Raw genomic sequence first — 18,195 nt, forward strand, 5'->3', positions numbered from 1 at the left:
TTCGTTGGGCTCACGCCTCTTGTGCTGATGTCTCAAAGAAGACTAAAAGATTTATTTGCGAGCTTTGTTCTTAAAATTTTGGTATGTCATTATACCCATATTTAGTGTGTCATTGTCTCCATACTATATGGACAAAATGGTTTTTTTGATACGTCCATTTATTTTTTAATATTTAATTTGATATAGTTCCTATTCAATTAAAAGACTGTATTACTAGTAGTCAATGAACCTAAGATCATTGTCAATGTATGAGACTGATTATAATTACAATAAATAAAGATATATGATCCAAAATCAAAACACCCTGTCATTTTGTCCGTACTTCCCCTATGTGTAAGCATTACAATAGTTATATCCTGTGCGTGGCCTTACAGGCTTACACTGATAATCACATGTATAGTTCGTTTTTTTTTGCATTAGAAAAAAGGTAAATAATCTTGATGACACATGAAATGAAATTTAATTGAACACACATTTAATTGAAAAACATGTTTTAATAATAAGTCACGGCAAATATGTAACAATTATGAATCTAATATGGTCATTTATATTCTTCTGCTTTCATAGGTATAAGTTACTGATTTTTAAAAAGCGTTTTTTCAATTGATGGGATGTTTACAAAAACAACATAACTGACTACACTAGCTGGTTGATATCTGAAACGATTAACAATGTTCTTAAAAAAGTGTCAACCGCTCTAAGCAAGCAATGTTGTTTTTGTAAACATCCCTTCAATTAAAAGACATGTCAAGATCGTTTACCTTCTTTCTAATGCTAAAAAAACGAACTATAATATGCACCAGGCTTTATACTTTTTGGTTGTTGTGTCTATGGTAATTTTGGTGGATATAGAGAACTGTCAGATTGGATAGCATGTCGTCGCCTGAGGTTATGTTCGATTTTATCTTTTGTAATCTTACATTAATCCTGTACATCGATGTAATAAATGAATTGATACTGGAAGAAGTGGTTTGAGTGCTAAACCCCTTTTACTGAGCAATAACTCTGTGAATGATTTCATACGTTACCTGCATACTGCCCTCCTAAGCTAAAAGGCCGTATTTTCAAAGAAAACTATATGAAAATACCGCTTTTTAGCTTAGGAGGGCAGCATAGGTCTGGGGTCCTAGTCAATTTGACAATTGCACGATTTATTAGCATTTTCTATCAAAGATTGTCACTTGGCTAGGCCCCCAGGGTTTACTTATGTAATAGTCACCCATGATTCATGCATGCATTATCATGCATAATATTAACACTATACCTACCTGATATGTCGCTTTCTGTCGCCGTAAGTAAGAGACGAGTGCTACATCACTTTATAGTACAAAACAAAGTCGCTCCCCGCTGTGTCTGTCCCTATGAATGCTTAGACCTTTAAAACTACGCAACGGATTTTGATGCGATTTTTTAAATAGATAGAGTAATTCAAGAGGAAGGTTTATTTATAATTTGTTAACCCGTGCGAAGCCGGGGCGGGTCGCTACTATAGGATATAGTAGTAGGTCTAGGTACCTTTCATGTTATGTCCCGCGCGTTAAGCACTAGGTAGGTACTAGGTGTACGATAATAAAACAGTTAACGAAGTAGGTGGCTCGCGTTTTATCTACTGCGCTAACGAAGGCAGTGTAAGTACTACAATGATATATTATGTCTGTTGATAAGTTTGACAGAGTTTAAGCTAATAACTCTGCACCTGTGGTGGCGCTGCCACACATAGTTGCTGCCAAGATGATGCACAGTTGGCTTAGTCGGATTCTAGCGGCTATTATTTTCAATAACTATAGAAAAGAGGACCTTATTTCGACCTTTTCTTCGTGGCTTCTGACCCTAGTTTTACAAAAGTATCTCAGAAGAACAATATTAGGATATCTTTTACTCTGATAGTCAAAAAACGAAAGTAGATCAGTGCAAGCAAAGCACGGACTGCGACCCCCGTTATTAGACTGGGCAAATAAACATCGGGAATTATCAGTACACACCAGAGGGCGCCCCGGTCACGTACTGGGGAGAAAATTTATCTGCCGCTATAGATAAAACTATTTTTATGGGATTAAATTTTCACTTGCTTTTATTTGTGGTTATTTCCAAATCTATAAAACGTTATGGTTTTGAGATACCTATTATCTATACATTTGCCTATATTTATTTAAACGTATTTTCCAAGTGGATCAGTACGGCTACCATCAGTTTGGCACTGACATAAACGCCGTCGAGAACTTAATTTACTTTCTATACATCTCGCTCGTACTCGCATATTAGTGCAAACGAGATGTATAGAAAGTAAATTACGTTCTCGATAGCGTAAATGTCAGTTTTGACACTGTCAGTGACTCATGGTACGGGCTCAGGAGGCCTATCCAATATGACAATCGTATAGGTACCTACGACAAACGAAAAGAAAGAATGTACGCGATGACAATGGTACGAAAAGTCACGTGACGATTTCCATACATTTTTCGATAGGCGTTTTCTATCAACGAATATTATCTTGGCTAGGCCCCCAACGCCAGCAGTAACACGTGTAGTATCAAAATTAGAGGTCATGTACCTACGATATATATCGTATAATTACATTACCTACTATTCGTTTTTCGGTGTGTCGAATAACATGAGCAATATGTCTAGTTTTTAGGGTTCCGTACCCAAAGGGTAAAAACGGGACCCTATTACTAAGACTACGCTGTCCGTCCGTCCGTCCGTCCGTCCGTCCGTCCGTCCGTCCGTCCGTCTGTCACCAGGCTGTATCTCACGAACCGTGATAGCTAGACAGTTGAAATTTTCACAGATGATGTATTTCTGTTGCCGCTATAACAACAAATACTAAAAACATAATAAAATAAAGATTTAAGTGGGGCTCCCATATAGACGTGTGCGCCGCGCCGGCGCGCCGCCGCCGCCGGCCTTTTTTGCCACGCCGCCGCCGCCGATAAATGATCGACGTGAAATCGGCGTGACCTTGAATGTTGTTAATTAGCTATTCCGAGTTGGTATTTGGATTACAATATGGATTTTTGTATAATATATGTTACAGTTGTCAAATATGTATACATCAATTATTAATTAAATGAAACAGAATAGCCAAGTTGCATAAACTATTTGACACACCAAGTAAAGTAACTGAGTAATCCTAAGTATTCAAGAAAGATGAGGGGGCGATAATTATGAATTAGGATTTGTTCCTGTTAATTGGGAATTCACATTGCCTCACATACGAAGGCAAAATGCTGAATCCTAAATCCTTCATCATAAAAATACTTACAATTAACTAGGCAACAAAAACAGGGCTCATGTAGTGGAGTCAAGCAAACATTGGTGTGCGAAAATTCACGAGACCCTGACTAAAAAAAAGTCGTGTGCCATAAATGTCGAGAACAGAGAGACAGAGTGACAACACTGTAGATTCAATGTCAATCTGGCGAACAACGCAAATGCTTGCCCAGCGGAAATGTGCAAGCTGTAAATGGGTAAAGCAACATTAAATATCATGTCACTCAATGCTATTTCTTGTAACAAACTGTGCTACTATTGTCGCCTTCCTGACGGGATTAACAAGAAGAAATACATCGAAATGGCGACTCTTCTGAAGAAATTTGAAAATGCAAGTTCTAGAGAGGCCTTAAGATCAACAATTCCAAAACCAAAGTAAGGCGATTACGAAAAAGCGAGCTAATATCTTGGGTTGATAACCAGTGCCGGTGGTTGCACCGCCGAGATACGCCGCAAAGCTGGCATGGCTAAGAGTGCTATGGCTAAGGCTAACCTCGACAAGATCTGGAAGAACAGAGGTATTCGACGTGCAACTAAAGTGCGCTTGATACGAGCTCTCGTCTTTTCAATATTCCAGTATGGTGCCGAAACGTGGAGCCACAAAAAGTGTGAAAGACAATTTAGAAATGAATGGCAAACGTGCTCGAGTTGGAGCATTGTGAGATGGTAGAGAACGCTATGAAGAGGTCGGCTTGCGGCAGTCTGACCTCGCGAGATGGAGACAAAGTTAATGTGGTCGTAATCCTCAGCAATGTGAAAACGAGAAAGAAGATACATCTCAGTGAACCTGGTGCTTCCTGCTTGTACGACAAGAAAACCAATAAATAAAAGCCATAGCAGTCCACTATGTCTAGCAAACTTCAAGGATATTTGGAGTGCTGTTTTGTTAAAGTACCTACGTCATTTTTAAAACGATAAAGCAATGAAATCATGAGCAAATTGAGAGTTACCGATCGGATCGAAGGTCATTGGGACCAGGTAACCCCTTAATGTAATCCAGTTACTAGATAAATTTAAGTTATTATAGCTATGCTATATTCATTTACAAACCCTATTTTACTCACAGTCTATTCAAAACAATACGTAGTTCATTGACCAGCAACCTGGATTGATAAAATTTTCAAGAAAAACAACAAATTAATGATTTTTCTTAAGAAACCTGAAAGTCAAGGTCACGCCGATTTCACGCCGAAAACACGCCGCCGCCGCCGATTTTTTGGCAAACGCCGCCGATTTTTTGGCAAATGCCGCCGCCGATAATTTTTTAATCGGCGCACACGTCTACTCCCATAAAAGTGTCATTCAATAGAACTTGCTAACTATGTAAACAAAAGTTGCTAGTAATTTGACATTCAGTGTCAATTTTAGTATGGCGGTTTGTTTACATAGTTAGCAAGTTCTATTGAATGACATTTTACAACAAACGTGATTTTTGACCGAAGTTAAGCAACGTCGGGCGGGGTCAGTACTTGGATGGGTGACCGTTTTTTTGCTTGTTTTGCTATATTTTTTGTTGATGGTGCGGAACCCTCCGTGCGCGAGTCCGACTCGCACTTGGCCGGTTTTTTTAAATCACACCTATTTGAAATGCATTTATTAATAGATTTATTGGGCACTGCAATTCGTGCACAGCTAGGGCAGCCCCAGGCACAAACACCCACCCATTATCATTCCACCAAATTCCAAATCATTTATTTGTTAAACATAGGTAGATACAACAGTAAGTCTTAAATATACATATAATAAGTAAGTATGTATCACTATGCTTCGCCATATGGCATACAAATAGTTACAAAAGACATGTAACGTGCATTTAAAACAAAAACCCAGCAATATTCACATCCAAATGTTTCGCAATAGATACATTGCTAGAAGCCTGGTATTGACCGAGCGAGCGCGCATGCGCGCTGGCGAAGACGTATGGCACCTAGATACGCCCGCAGCCAGCTATAGTTGTCAACAGGTAGGCTTCAAGCTAAGAAATAGGTTAACTTGTAGGTAGGTAAAAACCGGCCAAGTGCGAGTCGGACTCGCGCACGGAGGGTTCAGCACCATCAACAAAAAACAAGCAAAAAAACGGTCACCCATCCAAGTACTGACCCCGCCAGACGTTGCTTAACTTCGGTCGAAAATCACGTTTGTTGTATGGGAGCCCCACTTAAATCTTTATTTTATTCTGTTTTTAGTATTTGTTGTTATAGCGGCAACAGAAATACATCATCTGTGAAAATTTCAACTGTCTAGCTATCACGGTTCGTGAGATACAGCCTGGTGACAGACGGACGGACGGACGGACAGCGGAGTCTTAGTAATAGGGTCCCGTTTTTACCCTTTGGGTACGGAACCCTAAAAAGGCCTTTAGGATAGCCACTCCATAATTACCAATATTATAGAGTCGGACTAAGTTAAATGTGCATGGCATTTGCAATGACAAAGTTGTGACAATGTCAAAATATGGCGTTTATAATGACACTCCCTCACTTCGTTCTATTCAAGTCGGTGCAAAAGTTAGCTTAGAAGGGTTCTAGCCTAGTCTGTAGTGACCCTGCCTACGAAGCAGTAGGTCCCGGGTTCAAATCCTGGTAGGGGTCTTTATTTGTGTGTTTATTACAGATATACGTTCTTCACAGAACTTTCCAGTAGATTGTGTGTGATCTAGGTTTTAAGTACTATAGATCCTGTCCTGTACCTAACATTTTTGACACCAAACCTAACTTGGTTTAATTTTGATTGGTTTATCCTTATGCAGCTTCCTTTAAGGGTCTCTATTGTTTCCCAAAAAGTTTTAAGTCATAATATATTGTTTGTCCACATTTTTATTAGTCATTTTTTTTGTTTAGAAACGCGTAACTTTATAGGATTGCCATAAAACAAAACTAACCTAACCTATCTTTAGGATTACCTTACGAAAATCCTGAAAAGTTAACGGTTTCAGTTTTAGGACTAATGATAATATAATATGACAAGTAAACAATAAATACATTATGACATAAAACTATATGTGTAAGAAAGGGACTTTGTACTGAACTAATACAATATCTGAACTATGAAATAGATTCGTTACCTCTCGCTCTCGTCAATTAACAACGTTCCAGCGGTCGAACTAATCATTATTTACCCGCCACAACAGCAATACTTTAAAAACAAACAAAAAAGCAACACATAAATCAAAATGAAGAACAATCCATTAACTCGATCTACAATAAAAAAAAACCAGGCCGCTCGCTGATTGGTCCGCGCGTTGGCGGGAGAGCACGATTGGCCGCGTCGGCGCTGCGTTCGGAAATCTGATACTTTTTAATAATGGCTCCTTTAGCTAATGCGATCCGCTTTTATATTAGATCGTAGGTTAGTATTTTATTACATAGGAGGGTCCAAATACGGTCTTAAGTGGCCGTTTTCTGTGGGAAAGGGGACGGTGTGTCGGATTTCTGGTCTGTGTGCGGTCGGATGAGCAGTAATAAGCTAAGTAATGGATTTTGTTTCGCTATTTTGGTAGAACTGGCTTATAATATAATGTTTTCGGATTGGGTAATTATTTTGGGCTTTGAGGGTCTTGCATAAAATATTGGATTGTATCTAAACTGGTAACTTCAATTATGTTTATATGTTGCGTTGTGTATGTTTATTTGTTGTTAATCACTCGTTACCTTTTTGGTGCTGTACTCTAGTTTCATCTTGCAGTCGTTATCACTAAAAATTCTCACTTACGTCTTTAAGAAGTAATGTGTGTAACTTTTTTTAATAAAACGAAGGTACCTAAAATAGGTAACCTATCATAGAATGTTCAGTCTCTATTCTTATTTTTTTATTTTACAAGAAATTGTATTATATGTTCACGCCACAGGAGTACAAACCACATTCCAATTTCAAAAATAGCAGCTTGTTTAATATTACCTATAGTGCGACATAAAATAGTAGAAATTAAATAAAATGGAACTAAAAACATACTTACTAAAATTGTTGCTATGTTTAAGCATTTTACGTCAAAAATGTGACAGTTACGTAAGAAGTGGCGCCCTCAATAGTTTTCTACAATTTCTTGACGGACTTTAACCGCAGACCCGTCTCGAGATCGCCAATATTAATATAGACGGGCGAGCTGCACTGCGAGAGAAGGTGATATTCGAATGGTAACTGCAGCTGCTGCTGCCGCCTTGACGCGGGCGTTGTCACTGTCAATTTCCTTGATAAAATGAGGTAGGTACGGATTGAACGTTCTAATCGCGCCATAACAGTAACGCAGCTGTAGTTGCCATCTAAATGTCACCCTTATGTACCTATAATTAATATCAAATCTTGTTCGAATTATAAAATCCAAATGCGGCACTATGCGTAACCTGTATACATGTTCGGGCGCCATTGGTAATGTATGTTCAAATAATCTAGATTCGATCAGAGTGAAGCTGAAAAAGCAAAAAAGCCAACGACACGAGGTGTTCCCAGGCGGTCACCCATCCAAGTACTGACCTCGCCCGACGTTGCTTAACTTCGGTGATCGGACGAGAAATGGTGCATTCAACGTGGTATGGACGTTGGTGAGCAACAGAACAAAAATTCACAAGGTCATTTATTGATGTTACTATGTATAACCTTATCCTAATTATGGAAGTAGAAAGATCATGCGAGTAATGCGGCAGAATACAATTGCTAAGGAAAAACCGCAATAGGTATTGCCAACAGTAAGCACAAATTAATCACAGCGTGAACTCATCGAACAAGTTATTGCTCAAACACACTCGAGAGTCGAGACCATTGATGCGACTGGGCAAACAAAAATATCGACCATTCGATAACGACTCGATACTGCGATACTACGAGCAAATAATAAATACTATGACACCAAGATGATAAAAACTGATAAAAATGTACGCGCCCAAGCTTTCAACGGTCGTTTTTAGATTTTTGGCGGGAACGCGTATTCACAGTGATATTTAGAAAGGGAAAGAGTAAAATAATATCGGTTCGAGAAAGTATTTTAACATGAACATATCTTGGAGAAAAGTAAAACGTAAAACTTTAGTCAGCAAAAGTTACATATAATTTTCTTAAGCGTTACCAAAATTAATAAAAAGATAAAACGCTCTTATGCACTGAACAACCAAGATGTTTTTAGATAATTTTAAACACCTGACCCCATTAGCTACTTCTGTTGCTGACCATTTTATTAAAGTTTTCGATGCAGAATTATTTAATTTAATATACCTATATATGACTAACTTACCCAATCGCCGTACACTGTACACAAAAAAATATTTTTAATTAAGTAATATTACACTCATGATTTTGCCAAGAGTATCAGGGAACTTTTATTATACAAAACGCGAATCAAATGTAATTTTCATGGATGCATAAAGTGGTTAAAATGTAGGTACCTATGCGGCTTATCGAAAAAGGCGGGAAACATTCCTTAGCTCTGAATCCACGTCTACGCTCATATTATCAAACATAGGTATTATACTATATTTGCATATCTACCTTATCGGTACATATCGGTTTACAGGCAATCGGATTACACTGTTTTGATGATTTGTTATTTTCAGTCTGTAATATAAATATGTTACCTATATGTACCACTTAGGTTATAAAAATTATGTTTCGGCCGAAGGTTCGGTTTTGGACAAAAAACTGCAGAACTATTCGGCCTCGCCGAAACTGTATTTTCAGTAGTGTAGTGTCCGACCGAACTTTTGGTTTCAGTTCCGGCAAGTTTCGGCATAAAAATCAAATCTTTGGGTTTGGTTTTCTTTTCGGCAAAAATTCGGTTGCTCAGTACATTGGCCCAATCAAGTTATGACTTTTTGTCAGCTTGACAGAGTTTAATTTATTTATATACCCAGTCGCCAGGAGGAAAGACTTGTCTGGTAAAATACATATTAACAATACAAAGAGGAAACGCCAGCAGCGTGCTAGGTACATTTAACCGAGTACCTATGGCCTAATAGCATACAATACTCTTAATTTTTATATTTACCTAGTTATAAGTTTGTAAATTTCTGTACCTAATAAATGAGCCAAATTAAAAAAAAAAGAAAAAAAATGGATCTTGCACCCTGCGCTAGAACACTAGTAGCCAGAATTTTTCGAAGCAATTTCTCTAGAATCAGACCAATAAAGGAGTCTTTATCAGATTATTATTACATTATGTTAATATAAATATATTATCCGTATTGTTTTTTTTGCTAATAAACCTCTACTAGGTAGGTACTTCCTAAGTTTAGGTCCCTATATCGGTTAGTAAAACGGTAGCGCCTACATATAATGCATTAAACAAAATGGTGGGAGGTCAATGCCTTTGAGTTAAGTGGGCCGGTTGAGAACAATTAGCTTCAAACTGACAGACTAATTGACAGGCGGGAATAAATTGGCATTCATATAAACTTTCGTATTTGGTCACTTTGCCATTATAAAAGTATGTGCCGACATGATATCTACTTGTCTCTACAACCCGCTAAAGCTAAGGATGTTTATTCAAAAATGTAGAATCTCAATAACAAAACACACTTATACAAATTAAAAATAAAGTACCTACACTCTATATTATATGTACAAATATAATATAGACCCCATACCTATATGTATGTATTATGTATGTACTCGTATTATATTACTTATACGTATCTATACATGAATATGAATAAGCCAAAGTAGTAGGTGCCTACCTTTAGCCTCGTAAAACCCAGGCCAATTTTTATTATTAACAAGCTTTTATTAGGTCGACCTGTATGTAACTAACTATGTAATGGAATCTAAGGTAACTAATTTAACCATCTTCCAAGGATCGTAGCGTCATGAAAATTGGCAGCTGTACCTATGTAGTTCTGATGACAATACAATAATATGGTACTGTCGAACTGATCTGATGATGGAGACAGGACGTGGCCATAGGAACTCTGTGATGAAACAACGCAACCTAATTTTGTTAGGGGTTTTTAGAATTGTCTCGATAAGTATTAGTTGTCTGTCGTAAGAAAAGTACAGTCAGCGATAAAAGCTATTAAATTTTTGCCACAAACTTATTGCATTTTTGATTTAAGAACTCTCTTTTGTTTATTGTAAGAGTTCAAAACTCGAATTGAATTGAATTTCTAGGCAATTCCGTCATTTTTTTCCAGACTATAATGTATTTAAATTAGAAAACACCCCTTCAAAACTCTCCAAAATAAAACAATGCAGTTACCTAAGTTATCGAAAGTTTGCGCAGATAGTTCGCGCGTAGCCATTTTTCCATCAGCTGTCTAACCAAACTAATTCATCTTGTGCCGGCCACTCATAAATCATTCGTGACGGGTGCGCATGGAATCTAATATCGCTGGAAATTTGGATGGGAATGGACGAATGGATAAAGGGGTCTCATATATCTACGAAAACTATAATTATGTAACTAGATAAAAAAATAATCGTAGCGCTATGTGAACATCGTTAGAAAGTCTCTCCATTCACGCAACAAAATGTGTACCTACTTATACCTAACCATTACACTGTTGTGTTTGAATTTTCATAATTATACATTTTATTTATACCAATATGCTTAGTGATGCTCCCGTCGCTCTAAAAATGACGAGACCCAAACTTAATCTTTGACATAATGTTTTAGTAATAGCGTAGTTCAGTTGCCTAGAAGATAAATTAAAAACTATAAAGAATATACATAAAAGCAAACACACGTAGCTATAATCTTACACGATAAATAACTAAAAAAATATGTGACATAGCTTTATGTTTATGCAATCATTAGTAGTTTGTGTTACAATTAAGGGATCAAAATGATATATTTCCGTCAAGGGCGTACATTGAATCCTGAGCGTAATGAGGGATTCAAGTGTTAACGCCCAAGACGAAATGATTTTGATACCGTGTGACATATACTGCTTTTCACATCAACTATGAGGAAAATAAAAAAATCTTAGTGTTGACACAATCTGATGCTTAAACAGATTATTTAAGCTAAAAAAAATTATGTGCAAAAAAATGTAAAATAAAATAGTGTGCTAGAACAGAAAAGTGTTACTTTGATCCCTCCTAGCAGGGAAGAAAAGTGCCACTTTGATCCCTCTTAGCAGGGAAGAAAAAACTCTTTTCTGAATAGGAGGTGTGAAAAATATATTATCTTGCACAACAGAGCGCGAAAAGTATTTGAATAAACAACATAATTATAATTTCTCAATAATCTCTGACATAAAATTATTTTTTAATAATTATGTAAGTAATTATCAGCAGCTTGCAGTGTGTGACTATTACATATATGTATTTATATAATTAAAATAGGTCTTACAATAAATTTGATTGATACCCGACAATGCGTGCTTCCTCGTGCAAAATACATTTACCATTACAGACTGCAAAAAACTTAGAACTCAGACTCACGGTATAAAAGCTCCAAAGTCAAAACTCACAAACGTGTATTTAATAATGCATCCAACGGTGCGGTGCCCAATACGGCTAAGTGCCGCGTGATCGATGGTGTTTGCACACAAATAGTTTTCGTTTTGTGCCCAAGATTTCACTCACCAAATTGGTGGGGACACGGGGACATTCCATGGGTTCGGTGGAGCGATGGACAAAATGTACATGTATATACATACACCTTACCTATGTATATACACCTCACATAAAAACGCGAAAGGTCACATAATCACACACACACACACACACACACACACACACACACACACACACCAGCTTCAGATTTAGATCTATAAGTTAAATTTTCTGTATTAATGATTTAAAATGATTCTCAATTGTCTTTTTCTCTTTTTTGTATAAAAATTGTATAAAATATAAACATCTCCTACAACTAATATTCTGGGGAGGAGCGCTGTTTACCCTAAAGTACAGGTTATACCTATTTAGGAAGCAGAGTTTCTAGTCTTTAAGGCAATCACTGTAATATATGATGTTTATAAATAAATTATTATTATTATGCTATTATGCTTAATCCTACTTCATGGATTATCGATTTCCAAGAAAGCCCGAGTTTTAGGTACCTAAATGTTATTATGTAACTATGACATGTTATTATGTTGAGCTGTAGATACCTATCTTGAGCCTAATAAATGTCTCTTAATTGAATAGTAGGTATTCTTATACTTACATTTCAATAATAATTAACATTATTTAACATAGCATTAAACTTAGTACTTACAACATAGTACAAAACCAAAACTTCAGTGTAAGAAGTTATTAAATTAATAATTTGTATTCTTTTTCGATTTTGACTGACTCTACAAACCTAACCTAACCTAACCTAACTCCTGTGAAAATCATACATTGAAAAAATCCTGTACACTATTTGTTACTTAAACTTTTATTTTTAAATAACAAATCGTCTAAAGAAATGACATGTCTTAACTTGGCTGCCACATTTCCTAAAATTAAGTAGACATATCATGGCCATGTTACGACCTATCACTTGTTCATGTCGAACAAGCCCTGTATACGCATAAGGGACTAGCCACGTAGGATACACCTACGTGCGCTTATTCCGGCCCTAGCAAACACAGATAACGTAGACACAAGCGCCGAAAAAAGGTTTTCTTCCCGACACACGGTACGTGAAGGTACACGTATATCTTAATACAGTACGTATAGGTAGGTAGGTACCTGGGTTAGAGGCGGGGCGCTATTAAGGAAATCGTGTGACAGATAACACGGTTTTTTCCTCACGAGAAAACTAATAACAAATAGGTAGGCTGTTTCTTATTCTGTTGTCGATTTTATTTCGTCAAATTTCGATACAATTTGGTGGATAGATAGTTCCCTATTCTCTACAATATAAGCGCAATTTCATCGTAATGTCCAAGTTAGGTACCTACGAAAGCGTATGGTATTTTCATAAGTGAATGGAAAATTACATAGGTACATTATTTTCGGGACAAGTTTTTATTAGTTATTTATGCTGCCCAGATCGAGGGACTGTTTTGAACAACCCAGCCAAATTTTATTTGAATGTAACGATAACAAAATTCGCCAACAAAATAAAAGATCAGCCCTAAAATAAATACAAGAATAGTAGGTATTATAAATAAAAGTATGAAAACCTTGGAATCGAGTCGTTTCTTCGAGAATAGGTTTTTTTATGTATTAAGCACGCAATAAAACAAGGTGTGTCTTACGTAATAAGAATTTTTGAGTGCAATTAAGATATAATGTCCCTTTTTTTTAATAATATGTACAGTACAGTCAGCTGCTGAGAAAAGGTACCCCATAAGGCTGCATAGAAGTTTGTATGCAATGGTGCCAATTAAGCTATTAGTATTACTGATTGTACATAAATTGACTAGAATAATCACTATTAGGTACACCTTATAAAACAAAGTGCCCCGCCGCGTCTGTCTGCCTGTATGTTCGCGATAAACTCAAAAACTACTGAACGGATTTTGCGGTTGTCTTGTCACCTATCAATAAAATGATTCTTGAGGAATGTTTAGGTGTATAATTTGTTAACCCGTGCGACGCCGGGGCGAGTCGCTAGTGTTTCTATAAAACTCGACTAATATTTCTAAACATTAACCGCACTTAACCTCATTAATAACTTCTTAAACAAATGAAACTAAACAGTAATTACTTAATCCCAGCTTACAATAACTTTTTTTTTAGATTAATTTATATTTTAATAACAAAACTTCTGTGAAACATAGACATATTAAATATTTCTATAAAACTCGAATAAATGTTGCCTTACTAATTTTGTTGCTAAACGAACGGGGAAAAGAAATAATAAAATGTGTGTGAAAGTGCTAAGAGAATATCACTCGTAAAATTATGGAAATGTAACTTTTATTATTAATGTCCGCATTTATTTCACGTTGTCGGATATAGACGACACAGGCAATAAAATGATTAAAGGCGTTTTACCGAGTTAGCGTCGGGGTTCGAACCCGCTGTGGGTGGTTTACAGCCTCCATAAAGCTAACCACTTCACCGCCGGCGCGGGGATACGTTTGCACTGTCTTACGACGAATTAAAGTTCGACTTAAGTTAATTTTATAGTCGTTACTTGCAATAGATAAAATCTTGCATAACATAGTCTAATAAAATATGTTCTTCTCTTCCCAGAGTGACACAAGCCTACGTCACAATAACATTGCCACTTTATATAGCGCTATTGCATATTATCATATAGCGCTGTCGCATGATGACGTAGGCTTGTGTCAGTCACGTGGTCGGAAGAGAGTACCAGGCGGAGTATATTATTAAACGATGTTGCACAATAAAAATGGCAAAATGAGTAATTTGTAGCAGCATAAGTGTGTGTGTGGCGTGTGTAACATATTTCTCATAAATCAGGATAAACGATGTGAGAAAATACAGAGAAAATGAACTGTCGCTAAACGTTTGTAACTCACATAGGCCCGTCCGATTTATTGTAACTTAGATATATTATGCTTGTCTGTAGTCGTACCTATAGGTACCTACATATTTTAATATATAATATATAGCTGTGTACCTGTGTTTATATAACAGCATGCATACGCCCACAAATCTCAGCATAGGTAGTACCTACCTATTCGAACATTAGGTACAACTCGATTTAACTTTTTTATTAGGTTGGTAACACTCGTAGGTAACGGATTTCACTTGCATCAATATAGCTACTATGACTCTAGGTAGTTTATTCATAAACATGAAAGTGTTGTAGATAATTATTTCCTTAAATTATAACATAGGTCTAATTTACACATTGGTATTAAGTGCGAGTTCATACATTTGCTATTAAACACACGTAGCAAATATATGAATGAACTCGCACTTAAATCTAATAAATATGTAAATCGAGCCATAAGTACAGAATCCCATTGCCCTGTTCCCATACATCCCAGGGTCAATGGAAACGTACTGTGTGGGCGATGTTTTTTATCATTCACATTTCACGTGTCACTCCATTCAGCTTGTTACACGCTACCGGGCTTGGGCCCTGATGACCACCTTTCAAAACCTTACCAGTCATCAGAACCTCAGGCAAACATAACCTATTCACCTCCAAAAATATCACGACTCACCTTTTCTGTGGCGATAAGATTCATTTTCGTTTGAAAAGCATTTCTCGAGATGTAATCGCGAGGTGGTATTCTTACGAGTTTTATAGTGAATCACTTGAGTTTTAGTATTTTTTTGTGCCGTCGCTGTTGTGTTTTGGTTTTTATAATGTATTTATTTGAATAAATGCGATATTATGTCAGCGATGCTGTGATGGCCATTGTGGGTTTGTCACAATAATGGTTGGCTCTTGTCCATGACCCGATCTATCGAGTAGGTTTAACAGAAAAAATACAAGAAACACGATAACGATTTCATTTGATCGTCAATTATATCAACAAGAAAAGTTAGTATGTTCCTAATATAGTCTATGGCATAGGCAATGGTCTCACATAACTAGAGACAAACCAAAGAAAGTCTGCAGCGCTAGATTAAAAGTAGTTTTTAAAAATCAGTATGCGACAACACCACAGAAAATGGATTAAATAGTCTTGAAACTTGTGAAATTTCTACCATATTTACCGTCTATGAAAAAATTAAGCTGTATGCACAGCTTAATTTTTATGGTAAAATAAATTTCATTCCAACAATAGATGTCACTATTAATATGTAGACATATACTAATATTGATAAATAATATTGGGAGAATGTGACATTTGGCTTCATCAAAATTAATAAGCTTTTGTAATATCCGCGACGGCGGTAAATAGGTACAGAGGGCCTACCGCGAACACCGAAGTTCTCAATATGCGAGCATCTTTCTGTTTTACTCCCATTAAGGCGTAATTAGATTGACAGAGAAATTGCCCGCAATTTGCGAACTAAAGTTTTCGGAAAAACGAAATAAACCATTAAAACAATAAACATATATTAAAAATTAATTTTAGCTTTAATTAGTAGGTACCCATGCCGTGAGCATAAGCATGGAGGTTGTGGGTTCGAGCTCAAAACCCGGCTAGTACCAATGAGTTTCTCGAAATGTTAGAGGAAGTTCATAAGTATGCCTATACCTATTAGGTGTGTTCAATTTGCTGTGAAACCTTAGTCTAAACCAATATTATATTATCTAAGTAGGTACATATGGTGAAGTATTAAGATGTTTCATTCCACTTACCCGTCATCAACTCCAAATTTTGTAAACATTGTCGTTTTTCAGCTTGAATCGCCTCGTGCTGACTTTTTACAAGTGTAAAATTATTCGTCATGCGGAAAAGTAACTCCCGCACATCGGTTTTGTAAGGTTTCACCATGTTTATTCCGTTCATCACAAAACACAATGAATATTTAAACGATTTTGACAAACACATACCATAGTGCATGACGTTTACTGACTGCTTAAAAAACATTGCCATATGTAGTTTTTTAATTCGATGTCAAATTATTGCGCTGCAGACTTTCTTTGGTTTGTCTCTAATCTGTTCGTGTTCATTGGTCCATGTCTGCACCGAAACTTAACAAGCTAAGTTTTGGGCATTAAAATATCCTGGAAATTTCGCCCATTCGCGCGCGCCAAAAGTCGGGTTTTGATATTCTGTGATGGGAAAATTCTACTTCCCATCCTGATGAACTGTTATCAATAAAATACCTATTACATAGAAATATATAACAAACAGATGTGTTAAGCTTATTTTAAGATAGATATGAAATGTTACAATGTAAAATTCTGTTTCCGAGTTTAAATCTCGTTTAAATGCAAAAAGCTTAAGCAAAAAACGGATTAAGCAAAAGTATAGGAGGCCTATTGTGAAAACATTTAAATACAGCCAGAGTTTATGATTCACATCCGAAGTTATGATTCATGTGCTTAAAATCGAAAGCCACACTGTCTCACATAAATATGGACTGAATGTAAACCTGCCATTTCCCAATACAACAAACTCGCTTTAAGGTGTCATTTGGAATGCAACTGCGGCTGAATTACTTTTGCTGCATTAGGTTTCGTAAGAAATTAAGTGACGGATTGAATCGAGGCAGCAATATTGTAACGTCACTTATTTTATCAAAGAACTTGATAATGACAGCATGCGCGTCAAGGCCGCAGTAATTAGTATTAACTTATACCACTAATGCTGCAACAGTAATGCAGGCACAGTTGCCATTCGAATGTCACCTTTACGAAACATTGTATCATCGGTCCATTCAAGTTTATCGGCATTGCCGATTTCTCAAACAAATTAACACCGAGCCACGTGTTAACCCTTTTGTCCGGTTTATGGCTTTATGGTGCGCTTGCGCAAGCCGACAAAAGTGAGAACGACAGTAAAAGTTCTTTGTGCAATTGTCTTAACGACAGGTTGGGTGAAGAAAGGGTTAAGGGATTTTTGACCCAAATTAGTTTTAGTATCGATAATATTATCGTTACGGAAGTGGGTATAGTTTGTTGACGCCGCTTCTAACGCCGGTGGGATTTTTTTTTTGACAGTACCATCGCCCACACTGTTAACTGACCGTTCGTAAACCTTATTTCAAAAGGCATAAGGTCCACTGATGGACAGTTAAGAGTGTTGCTGTTACTATGTGTTGTACCTAACTGCGGAAATATCTCTTAATACCTATAATATTTAAAAAATATTAGTAATAGTTTAAGTACTTCCCTAATAAGTATTAAAAAATATTTACGCACACGTGTTAAAAAAAATGCGTCACGTAGATAGCCGACACTTTTCTGGATGCCCCATAACTAATACCTAGGCATTATCATAGAGAAATAAGTAAGACAAGAGTGCTCACTCCATACATCAGTTCAGACTATTAATTTCAGTGTCTACATCTAGCATCGAGTAACGGAACTATCAGTACTGCTACTTGACAATAGATGTAGCACCGACCGGAAAGTCTTATCTCAACAGCATAAGACTTTCCGGTTGGTGCTACATCTATTGTCAAGTAGCAGTACTGATAGTTCCGCTACTCGATGCTAGATGCTAATAGTCTTTTTGGTACTAA

At 36.7% G+C, this 18,195-nt stretch overlaps 1 non-coding gene across 1 annotated transcript; it reads right to left on the reverse strand.

Moving 5' to 3' along the window:
• Positions 1 to 7,691: 7,691 nt before the first annotated feature.
• LOC134656163 (5S ribosomal RNA) lies at positions 7,692 to 7,810 on the reverse strand. The gene has a single exon (XR_010097479.1). It is a non-coding gene; the product is annotated as a 5S ribosomal RNA (ribosomal RNA).
• Positions 7,811 to 18,195: the final 10,385 nt, after the last annotated feature.

Source organism: Cydia amplana, chromosome 17, assembly GCF_948474715.1.
Source record: "Cydia amplana chromosome 17, ilCydAmpl1.1, whole genome shotgun sequence".
Lineage (NCBI taxonomy): Eukaryota > Metazoa > Arthropoda > Insecta > Lepidoptera > Tortricidae > Cydia > Cydia amplana.